The 12,876-nt window shown below is 37.6% G+C and overlaps 1 protein-coding gene across 1 annotated transcript in view; it reads left to right on the top strand.

The window, feature by feature from the left end:
* VPS8 (VPS8 subunit of CORVET complex) overlaps nucleotides 1–12,876 on the top strand; it is a 246,690-nt gene that overhangs the window by 87,258 nt on the left and 146,556 nt on the right. The window lies entirely within an intron of this gene.

Genomic DNA, 12,876 nt, shown 5'->3' on the forward strand with positions numbered 1-12,876 from the left:
CTTTTTGGTGTTCTCACTGAGTTCCTTGAAGTCCTCATTAAGTTCCTTGAGCATCTTTATAACCATTGTTTTGAACTCTGTCTCTGGTAGTTTGCTTGCTTCCATTTCACTTAGTTCTTTTTCTGGAGATTTCTTTTGTTCTTTCATTTGTGACCTGTTTCTTTGTCTCTGCATTTTGGTGGCTTCCCTGTTTTGTTTCTATGTATCAGATAGAGCTGCAATGTCTCTTGGAATTGATAGAGTGGCCTTGTGCAGTAGGTGTCCTATAGGGCACAGTGGCTCAGCCTCCTCAGTCACCTGAGCTAGGTACTCTAGGTGCACCCCTGTGGGGCTGTGTGCATTGTCTTGTTGCAGATGAGACTTGATTGCTGTTGACATCACTGGGAGGGATTGACCCCCAGGCCAATAGGTTATGTGGCCCAGCTGTGACTACAGCGGATGAGCTGCTGTGCAGGAAACACCCCTATGGAGCAGGACTTGCTTCAGTGGTGCTTTGGTGCTCACCAAGTCCACCCCTTGAGTGTGTTACTTGTGGATATGGTGGGGTTGTAATTTGGTGTGGTTTGAAGCTGACCACTGGGTACACTGGTTCTGGGGCCTCCTGGGAGGTGCAAAGTCAGCCACTTCCTGTGCCCTGCCTGGGGCCACCTGGCATGAGCTACAGCAAGATCTACAGATGGCTGCTACTTGTGTTGGGCTTGAAGGTTCCCAGGCAAAGCTCTGAACCAAGGCAGGGTGCTGCTAGTGTGGGGCCTGCGACCACTTAGCAAGAGTTACTGGGCATGCTGAGACCAGCTGCTGCTTGTTTGAGAGATTTTAGAAAGTCTGAAGCCTGAGCCAAGGCAGGCCATTCATATAGAAAGGCCACTGCAAACAACTTGGGTGAGACTGCAAATTGGGTGGGGCAGGGCCGCAGGGAATTAACCAAGGCTGGGCAAACAGCGTACAGCGTAGGCCAGGTTTATGGAGACTCAGATGTGCTGACTGCATTGTTGCAGGGAGGCCTCATCAAAGGAACTGTGACCTCTGCCAGCACTTTTGTCTGGGAGAAAGCTGCCCCCCAGTTCTTGCCCTGATGCCAGACAATTCAGTTCCTCCCCATATGTCCCTGGATCCTTTCAAGCTGTTGCCCCAGCACTGGAGCTCAGAGGGAGTGAGTCCAAGTAAGTCTGTGTGCCAGCTCTTTAAGAGGAATGCCTGGGATTCCAGCAACCCTCTGCATCACTCAGCCACAATCCCCACTGGTTTTTACAGCCCGAAGTTATGGGAACTTCTCTTCCCAGCAGTGAAACCATGGGCCGAGGAGTCTGGTGTGGGACTGGGACGCTTTGCTCCTCCTGGATCCTCCACAGCTGAATTTCCCTCCCGATTAAAAAAAAAGACACCAAATGAGGTTGTCAGACCAGCCCGTTCCGTACCTCCATCCCTCCTGCCAGTCTCAATGTGGCTCTTATTTCATTCTCTACTTGTAGGACTTCCGTTAGCCAGACTTCGGGCGGTTCTGAATGATGATTGTTCTGTAGTTTAATTGTAATTTTGCTGTGTGATGCTTTGTTCTTGAGGCAGGATTTCTTCTCAAGTTTCTTTTTTTTTTTTCTATCTCTCTCACTACTTACTGACTTTCTCTGTTCATTCTTCCTCTTCTAGTAACCAGTAAATGTTAGGGTTCTTCGCAGTACTCTTATTTCTGTATCAGTGTTTCTCAGGATGTTGTCTGTGGACCATTTGCTTCAAAATTACTTGAGAAGCAGTTTCATGCATTTTGAATTATTTTATCTTTCTACACTCATGTTTGTTTGTTTATCAAATAAGGTAGAGTTGTAAATAAGTAAATATGAGGCATTTTATTAACATGTGTCAAGCTAAAGAGATTTGAAAAATAATATTATTTTAAAAGATGTTGAAAATAAAAGCCTTGCATTGTGACCAAGCTCTCCTTCCAGCTTCATTTATATTTCCATGGGAAGCAGATCATTCAAGGCCACTGTTGTGGCAGCTGTTAGCATGTTTTTATATGAAAGTTCATGCCAAAGAGTGGATGGAGACTAAAGCTGATCCCAGAGTGAGGCAGTAGGAATTTCCTTGTCTAACTCATGCTTTCTTGAGATGAACTGAGGAAGGGAAAACTGAGTTGGTGTCCAGCACACTGTCTTATCCCCAAGGCTTGCATAAAATGCTGGTTCTGCGAAGTTAGGTTTTTCCTAGATTATTTTATCATCATACCTGAAAAAAAAAAAGGAGAAATACATATATACACATACATATACAGAGAGATATCTATATTTATATAGCCACTCACCATGTTTATATACTAATACTGGGATATCAGCTGCCTAGCTCTGATAGCCTGTGGAGATGTATGTATGTGTATATATAAATTATATATGCATGTATCTGTGTTTATGAATGTTTATCTATTTTGGTGTATACTGGGCTTTGCTAAAATTTGGAATCATTTTTAAACAATGCAGTTTTCATTGTCTGATTTACTTTTACCATATAAATTATTAGAATTAATGCCATTGCTCCAGAAAGCAAAGGGATGTATATCTATTATCTCATTTCTTTTCACATTATGCTTATAAAATAAGGAGAGCCAGAGATTATACCTACAGGTGGCAGATGGTAAAATAGTCACAATGCAATAAAAGGATCTATTCAGTCACTCAAACAATTGACAGGCCTAAATTTAGGTTTTCTGTCAGCTCAGTATTATATTCACATATTCACATTGCCTTCTTTATTAAGTCTTAAATATACACTGATATCTAGCAAGAAAAGTTATCTTCTTTGGCCAATTATAGGGATGTGCATTGAAGAAGAAATTAGAGATATATTTACTTTTTTAATTTATTTTATTCTGGAGACCAGAAATTCAGCCATTTCTCAGGGGCTTCATGCAAGCTTTTGAGAACAAGAGAAATCTTCTTCTTTTTTTTCTTTCTTTCTAATTTTTGACTTATTTTAAAAGATTTTATTTATTGATTTAGAGAGAGAAAGGAAACATTGATTTGTAGTTCCACTTATTTATGCGTTCATTGGTTGATTCTCATATGTACTCTGACTGGGGATGGCACCTGCAACTTTAACATATCAGAACGGTGCTCTAATCAGGGCCCAAGAGGAATATTTTAAAAGTAGGCACTGCTCATTATGTTTGTGTTGAAAGACTTGGGACAATTAGCAAGCAGCACACGGCACAGCCTGATCTTAGGGGCAGAAGGGCTGGAAATTTACACGAAGGCTTAATCTCTCAGCATTCCATGGAGAGGCATGTGTAGACCAGGTCTAGCTGGATGGACTGAGGACTTCTCTATTCTCCTTTCTTTTAGGGCTCTCGTGAGAGCAGCCTTCCAAATGGGTTAAGTGGGCGGGGGGGATCATCTGAATTTGGGCACTAGCTCTTCATGGTGGTTGTGCACTGGTTCTGGCTGGGAATGCCAGCTGCCCTACTCTGACTGCAGATCCTGTGGGAAGTTGAGCACAAGTTTAGCCTTTGCCACTGACGAGATGGAGAGCTACCCATCCTGCCTCGCTCATTTTCATGCATCTAGGAGATTGCCACCAGGGGTTATCCACTGGACCGTCTACCTTGTCTTTTCATAATCAGAAAAGAAGGCTTAAAATTTGAAAATAGACTTGGCTTTAATATTTTGTTTATGGTTTTAAATGTTCAAAATTGATAAAGACCTGGTTTCGCTAAGAAGCCAGATTGAAAGTGTTAATTTGGATTGTGTAGCCTTATTTAAGTGAGTTATGAACAGTTAGGGGCAGGCATGAGGATTGCGTGTATCTTTTTTTAATTAGAAATCTTCATTTGGGGGTAATTGTACATTCAGCTGTAAAAAAGAATACAAATATATCCTTTTGTACCCTTAACTTGATTTTCCCTAATGGGAACATCTTGCAAAACTGTAGTACAATCGCATAACCAGGATGTTGACCAATACAGTAAAGATACGGAACATTTTCATCACCACACAAGCCCCTCATTTTGCCCTTTTGTAGCCACACCCACTTTCTTTCTGCCCCCACCTTCTCCTTAGGTCCTGGCAACTACTCATAGTTCTCCATTTCTATCATTTTGTTGTTTTGAAGAATGTTTTATAAATGGGAGTTCATAATTCTCCTCTCTTAACTTTTATCATACACTATTGGTACTACTTTTTAAAAATCTTTGTACCAGACAATAAAATATGTCTGTTTTGTTAAATATGTATCACTAGCACCTAGCAATGTGCCAGGTCCATAGTAGATGCTTTATATACGTACCAGAGGCCCGGTGTATGAAATTCATGCACAGGTAGCGTCCCTAGGCCTGGCTGGCAATCAGGGCTGACTGGTGGGGCAATCGGTGGGGGGGGGGGGGCCCATTGGCACCCTCCTTGGAGATGACCGCGGGGGGTTGGGGGGATGGTGCTGCCTGCTCACCGGCTGGCTCCGTGCCCCCCCCCACACACACACACACACTGCCAGTCGCCTCCCTCTGTGGGGTGACCAGTGGAGTGATTGGGGGCCCCCCACTGGCACCCGCCTTGGCTGGCCTGGGGCCTGTGGGCTGGGGGCAGCTCCTGTGTTGAGCTGCCTGGTGGTCAGTGTATGTCATAGCGACTGGTCATTCCACCAGTTGTTCTGCTGTTTGGTCAATTTGCATATTAGGCTTTTATTATATAGGATGGTTGAATTTCACCAGTGTTTTGGTGTATATCCTTGTTTATAAGTCCTAGCCAGTTATATTTCTATAGAATTGAGATAAACTGTACATAGTTGTATACTGGCTTCCATTCTTTTTTAAACATTAAATTAATTTTTGGATCAGTTATACACTCATATGATTCAAAAATCAAAAAGTATAAAAAGGTATATAGTGAAAACTCTCCCTCCTACCCTTAATGCCATCTGCTCAGTTCCCATCTGCTTATCACCATTGTTACTAAGTTTTTAAGTATATTTCCAGATTTTCTTTACATAAATAGAAGCACATATACATATATTTGCCTACCCACATATCATAAGTCCTCCTTCTTTAACACAAATGACAGAAAACTATATTTGTGATTTTGTACTTTGTTTCTTCCACTTAATATATCGTAGAGATCTTTTTACATTGGTTCATAGAGAATGCCAAGAATGCCTTTTTTTGGAGTTGCATAATATTCCTTTATTTTTTGATATTATTGTAAACAACATTTTTATTTCAATTTGAGCTTGTTCATGAATACAATTGATTTTAGTATAGTGATTTTCTGTCCTGCAATCTTGCTAAACTCACTTATTAGTTCTAGCAATTTTTTTTTGTATTTTCCATCAAATTTTCTGCATAAACATTCATGTTGTCTGTGAATAAAGACAAAATTATTGCTTCTTTTCTAGTCTTGATATCTTTTAGTTCTCTGTCTTGCCTTATTACACTGGCTCCAGTATGGCCTCCAGTATGATGTTGAATAGAAATGGTGAGAAGTGACATCCTTATCTCTCTCAGTGCTAGTGGGAAAGTATTCAGTCTTTGATTTATAAATATGATGCTCACTGTTGGTTTTCAAAGATGCGCTTTATCAGTTTGAGGACTTTTTCTTCTATTCTTGAGCTCCTAAGATTTTTTTTTTTCAGGAGCAAATGTTGTTGGCTTTTGTCAAATTCTTTTTTTATATCCATAGAGATGATCATATGATTTTTCTTTTTCATTTGTTAATATTATGAATTATATTGTTGATTTTTTAAATTAAATTTTATTGGGGTGACGTTAGTCAACATGAAGATATAGGTTTCATGTATGGATTACTAAATTACAAAATCTGTATATAGCACCATGTGCCCACTATCCAAAGTCAAATCTTCTCCTGTCACCTCATATTAGGACAGCTTTCTCCCCACACCCCCTTTTCTCTGGCAACCACCACACTGATGTTTGTGTTTGCAAGTTTCAGTTTTATACTCCTCATATGAATAAAGTCATATAGTTCTTAGCGTTTTCTATCTGACTTACTTCACTTCACATAATGTTCTCAAGTTCCATCCATGTTGTTGTAAATGACGCTATTTCATCCTTTCTTATGGCCGTGTGGTACTCCATTGTGTATATATTACCACATCTTCTTTATCCAGTCCTCTATTGTAGGGCACTTTGGCTGTTTCCAACTCTTGGCCACCATGAATAATGCTGCAATGAACATAGAGGTGCTTATATCTTTGCGTATAAATGATTTTGAGTTTTTCGGGTATATATCCAGGAGTGGGGTTGTTGGGTCATATGGTAGCTCTATTTTTAATTTTTTGAGGAATCGCCAGACTGCTTTCCATAGTGGTTGTATCAGTCTACATTCCCACCAGCAGTGAATGAGGATTCCCTTTTTCCCACAACCTCTCCAACACTGTCTTGTTGATAATGGCCACCCTAATTGGTGTAAGGTGGTATCTCATTATAGTTTTGATTTGCATTTCCCTGATTGCCAGTGAGATTGAACATCTTTTCATATATCTATTGGCTGTTTGTATGTCTTCTTGGGAGAGGTGTATTTTCAGGTCCTCTGCCCACTTTTTGATTGGATTGTTTATTTGTTTGGTGTTGAGTTTTACAAGTTCTTTATATATTTTGGAAATTAAACCTTTGTCAGAGCTACTGTTTGCAAATATCATCTCCCATCTGGTTGGCTGTCCGTTTGTTTTGTTGTCCGTTTCTTTTGCTGTGCAGAAGCTCTTCAGTTTGATGTAGTCCCATTCATTTATTTTTGCCTTTACCTCCCTTGCCTTTGGGGTCAAGTCCATAAAATGTTCTCTACCACCCAGGTCCATAAGTTTGGTACCTATATTTTCTTCTATGTAACTTATAGTTTTGGGGCTTATGCTTAGGTCTTTGATCCATTTTGAATTAATTTTTGTACATGGGAACAAACTGCAATCCAGTTTCATTCGTTTGCATGTGGCTTTCCAGTTTTCCCAGCATCATTTATTGAAGAGACTATCTTTACTCCAATGTGCATTTCTGGCTCCTTTGTCGAAAATTATCTGTCCATATATGTGTGGTTTTATAGTTGGGCTCTCTATTCTGTTCCATTGACATGTGTACCTGTTTCTCTGCCAATACCATGCTGTTTTGATTATCATAGCTCTATAGTATATTTTGAAGTCAGGTAGTGTGATACCTCCAGCTTCATTCCTTTTTTTTTCAGGATTGCTTTGGCTATTCTGGGTCTTTTGTGGTTCCATACAAATCTGATGACTTCTTGTTCTATTTCTTTAAAAAATGACATTGGGATTTTGATGGGGATTGCATTAAATCTGTATATTGCTTTGGGTAAAATGGCCATTTTAACTATGTTGATTCTTCCAATCCATGAACATGGGGTATTTTTCCATTTTGTTGTATCTTTTTCAATCTCTTTTAATAATGTTTTGTAATTTTCAGTATATAGGTCTTTCACATTCTTTGTTAAGTTTATTCCTAGGTATTTCATTCTTTTGATTGCTATTGCAAAAGGAATTGTTTTCTCTCCATTTCTTTTTCTGAAGTTTTGTTGTTGGTATACAGGAAGGCAATGGATTTTTGCACATTGATTTTGTATCCTGCAACTTGACTATTTGCTTATTATTTCCAGTAGTTTTTTGGTAGAGTCTTTAGGGTTTTCTATATACAGCATCATGTTGTCCCAAAAAGTGAGTTTGACTTCTTGCTTTCCTATTTGGATGCCTTTTATTTGTTTCGCTTGCCTTCTTGCTCTGGCTAGAACTTCCAGTGAGTAGGAGTTGTGAGAGGGGACATCCTTGTCTTGTTCCTGATCTTAGGGGAAAAGCTTTCAGTTTTTCACCATTGAGTATGATATTGGCTGAGGGTTTATCATATATGGCCTTTATTATGTTGAGATACTTCTATTCCTATTTTATTGAGTGTTTTACTCATAAATGGATGTTGTATCTTATCAAGTGCTTTTTCTGTATCTATTCACAAGAGCATATGATTTTAATCCTTTCTTTTGTTAATGTGGTGTATTATGTTGATTGATTTGCAAATAATGAACTATCCTTGTGCCCCTGAAATGAATCCCACTTGATCATGATGACTTTTTGAATGTTAAAAACCCTGCATTCTTGTGAATAAACACTCTTTATGATGTATACTCTTTTTTGTGTGTGTGTGAACATCTGTGTTCATGAAGAATGATGGTTTGTTGTCTTCTTTTCTTGTAATATATTTGCATGGTTTTGGTATCAGACTAATGTTAGTCTTATATAAGTAGTTGTGAATTCTTTCCTCCTTTTAAATTTTATGGAAGTTTATGTAGATTTGGTATTGTTTCTTCCTTAAATGTTTGGTAGAATTCACCATTGAAAGTATCAAGGCCTTGAGTTTTCTTTGTAGAAAGGTTTTTAATTACAAAAGCAATTTATTTAAAATGTTACCTATTTCTTTCTTCTTGCATGAGCTTTGGTATTTTCTATTTTTTAAAGAAATTTGGACATTTTATTCAATTTTTCAAATTTATTGGCAAAAAGTTTGTCATGACATTTTTTTATCCTTTTTATATCTGAAGAATCTATATTGATGTCATCTCTGTGATTCTTTATTTTGTTAATTTCTAATTTAATTCTGTTGTGGGCAGAGAACATACTTTGTATGACTTGAATCTTTTTGGAATATATATTAAATATATCTTTATTGATTTCAGAGAGGAATGGAGAGAGAGAGAAATATCATGATGAGAGAGAATCATTGAGTGGCTGCCTCCTGCATAGCCCCTACTGGGGATTGAGCCCAAAATCTGGGCATGTGCCCTGACCAGGAATTGAACCATGATCTTCTGTTTCATAGGTCAGTGCTCAACCACTGAGCAACACTGGTCAGGTGAATATATTTTTTAAATTGATTTTAAATTGATAATCCAATCATGGTGATATCCCCACCTTGCTTTTTCCCACCTGCATTTAATTTTCTTTACTCTCCTTTTTTCCAAATGTAGAAAGAGAGAAACATCATTGTGAGAGAGAAATGTCAGTCGGTTGCCTCCTGTTTGTGTCACATCTGAGAATTAAATCCACAACCTGGGTATGTGCCCTGACTGGGACTCAAACCGAGATCCTTTGGTGCACAGGATGCCACTCAACCAACTGAGCCACACCAGCCAGGGATAACTTGAATCTTTTTAAATTTAAAACTTGTTGTATGATCTAAAATATATTACCTATTTTAGTAAGTGTTCTCTATACTTGAGAGAAAAATGTATATTCTGTTGCTGTTGGATAGAGTATTAAAAAAATGTCAATTTATAGGCTTATTTACGACTATTAGTTCACTATGTACCACACTCATTATTGTCTTTGTATATAATCTTCAATCTTGATTGGTATTCCATCTCTGAAGAATTTTAGAGAAAGTTTTTATTTATTTTTAAGTGGAAAGAGTATCTTATGATATGTGATTACTTTCTGGTTTTCTGGTGTTGTGATTAGATAATGTTTTGTATACTAATTCTACATTTTGAAGTTTATTTAGATTTTCTTTGTAGCCCAGTATATAGCCAGTTTTCATCGGTGTTCCATGAACACTTGAAATATAGTGCTTGGTGTGTTTTCATAGAAAATAGTTTATCAATCAGATTTAAAAAATTAATTGTTAGATATTCTAAACCAGGCGTCCTCAAACTACAGCCCGCGGGCCACATGCGGGTGTTTTTGCCATTTTGTTTTTTACTTCAAAATAAGATATGTGCAGTGTGCATAGGAATTTTTTCATAGTTTTTTTTAAACTATAGTCCGGCCCTCCAACGGTCTGAGGGACAGTGAACTGTTTAAAAAGTTTGAGGACCCCTGTTCTAAACCTTTACCCATTTTTGTCCACCCAGTTCCTCATGAATTGTGAGAAATAAAGTGCTCTGTTAATAGTGTTATTTTCTCTGTTTTTCCTTCTATCATCTGCTTTATGAATATTGGTACTATATAATTTAGTATACAAATACCGTATACAAATTTGGCATATAGAAATAGGAAATTTGCCCTAGCTGGTTTGGCTCAGTGGATAGAGCATCAGCCTGCAGACTGAAGGGTCCCAGGTTCGATTCCGGTCAAGGGTACATGCTCAGGTTGTGGGCTCGATCCCAAGTAGGGGGCATGCAGGAGACAGCCAATCAGTGATTCTCTCTCATCATTGATGCTTCTATCTCTCTCTCCCTTTCTATCTGAAATCAATAAAAATATATTTAAAAAAAAAAAAAGAAATAGGAAATTTATCTTTATCATGACCTATTTGTTCATTTAATGCCCTTGTAGTCAGAATCCTACTTTATCTGATAGAAAGATCACAATCCCTTGTATTTCTTTGCATGGTATACTTTTTGTCTATCATTCTATTTTCAGTCTTTCTGGATCACTTGGTATTTGTTTCTTGTTTACAACATGGTGTCAACATAAGAAACCTGTAGAGAACTTTTATAAGAGTTTATTTGAGCCCAATTGATGACATGCTGGGAAGCAAGATCTCAAGTGCTACAGAAAATGGCAGTTTTAAATATTTGGGGAAAAGGAGAGAGTAAGGAAGATTAAATGCTGGTGGGAAAAAGCAAGGTGGCGATATTGCCACGATTGGATTATAGGATTGTTAACAAGGTTATGTGCTCCGTTGCGGGTGGTTATGTTTCTAAGAGGTTCAAAAAAGAGACACTTCAAAGGTATGTTAACCTAGATACACAAAAACAATGCATAGGGCTTGCTTAATGTAAAAATAAACCTTTTATAGGGTTGAGCATGACTACCTACCATGACCTGACCGGTTAGGAATTTATAATAGGATCACCCTGTCAGGTTACTTTCAGTTAGATTTATTACAGAGCCCCCCCCCCCTTTTTTTTTTTTTTGCCATTGTTCACAATAGCATTGAGGATTTGCCTTTTGAGATTTCAGAGTTTTGCTTTTTCAAATTTCAATCTGAATATCTCAAGTGAGGTAAGCCAAATATTTTTATTTTTTTAAGAAAGGCTTTTACTACTTTATTTTTTATTTGTTCATGTACTACTGATATTTAGGAATGTGTATTTAATTCCAAGGAATACCTTTATCATTATAGCATTACATAGTACCCTTGACCCTCTATTTCCTTAGACATTGTTCCTTGCTATGATAAAAATTAGCATGTCTTATTTTCCTTCTTCCTCCTTAACCCCTCCTCCATTACCAGATTTTAAATTATCTTAGAATTTACTTTTATAATGTTAAACATGCTTCTAGTTCCAATTTTAATTGTGAGCTTTAAAGGATATCTTTTAACTATCCATTTACAAATGAAACCAGTGAATCTTTTCTACCTCTCCCACCTCCTTTTCTCTTTCTCCTTCCAGTTTGTCTTAATATAAATCTTTTCCTCATTGTCAGAGTGTGTTTTAGGCTTACTTTTGTAGTTAAATATAGTTCATGCTCATCACCAGTGCTTTTGCTAGAGTTTCCCTAGTCATTTCTTGGTTGCTGAAGCAGTTTCTTCAAGAAAGGCTCATGAGAACAATATTCTTTGAGTTGTTGCATCTTCAAATTGTAGGTCTCTAGCTTTCATAGTGAAAAACATTTTGGCTTCCCTTTAGGATCTTGAAAATATTGCTCTATTATCTGGCATTGAATGCCATTGCGGGGAGATAGGAGGCTAGCCAGAACTTTTGTTTTGTTTTGTTTTCAAAATTGATTAATCTCTTTTCCAGTCTGTTTCTTAATTTTTAGAATCCAGTAATTTTACTGCATTGAGTCTCCCTATGAAATCATTCTAGGCTATTTTTTTTTCCTGGTATATGATGTGCCCTTTCAATATATAGATTTATGTCTCTTTTCCCCCCTCCCCCCCCCAGAGAAATTTTCTTGAATTATCTTGAACTATTCATTTTGTTTCGTTGTTTTAGTTTTCTTATTCAGGGATTCCAGTTCTTTCTCTTCCTGACTCCCTCCTAACCTCCCTCCCTCATTCCACCCTCCTCTCTCCCTCTCCAGTCTTCTCCCTCTTTAACTCTCTCACTCCCTGCCCTCCCCCCCCCACACACACAAATACTTCACTCACCACTTAATTCTCTGCCCGCTGGATCTCACCCATCACTATACTTACCATCTAATCAAGAAAAAAAACACCTTTTTACTAAACATACCAATGATATCTTAATTGTTAAATCCAATAAACACTTTTTATATCTTACTCATCCTTAGTGCTCTTTTAAATATGATAATCACTCCTTTTTGAAATTATGTATCCTGTAGATATGTGTTCTGATTTTTAAACCTCTGTGATTGTATCTGTGTTGAATTTTCTTTTCATCCTCTGACCATATCATAAATATTGGTTTTCCTTGTGATTTGCTTCATTGTCTATTGATTTTTATCTCTATTTATTGTGGACAATTTGATTTACTGGTATATAGATTGTTTCCTCTCATAACTTAAAAATCTATAATTCTAACTCAGAGGTTTCTGATTACTATATCCAATTTCTTATTATTCAACATCTAAATAAGGATTTTCCTCAAATCTATAGCCAAAAATTACACCTACCTTTTTCCTTCTGACACCTCCTCCCATATTTCTTATTTTATGACATTGTCAGTCAACCATCCTTAAAATAGAAATTTAGGAGTTACTATACTAGTAGACTTCTCCCTATGCCTTCCAACCCACAGGCAAGTTGTCACCAAGCTCTGTAGTTTACTTTATAAATAGTTCTTAATTCTGTTTGCACTGTTTTACGCCTGTTATCACTACCTAGTTTCGCCCCTTGTTTCTTTCTTTGACTACTGTAGAGCCTTCCATCTTCAGTCTTGGTTTTCTAGTTCCTCTCATAAAATCACCAACCTGATCTCAAGCTATTAATCTGATGGTGTCACTCTCCATTCTCCCTGTAGTATATCCTTAGTACTAAGT

The sequence above is a fragment of the Eptesicus fuscus genome, chromosome 3 (assembly GCF_027574615.1).
Source record: "Eptesicus fuscus isolate TK198812 chromosome 3, DD_ASM_mEF_20220401, whole genome shotgun sequence".
NCBI lineage: Eukaryota > Metazoa > Chordata > Mammalia > Chiroptera > Vespertilionidae > Eptesicus > Eptesicus fuscus.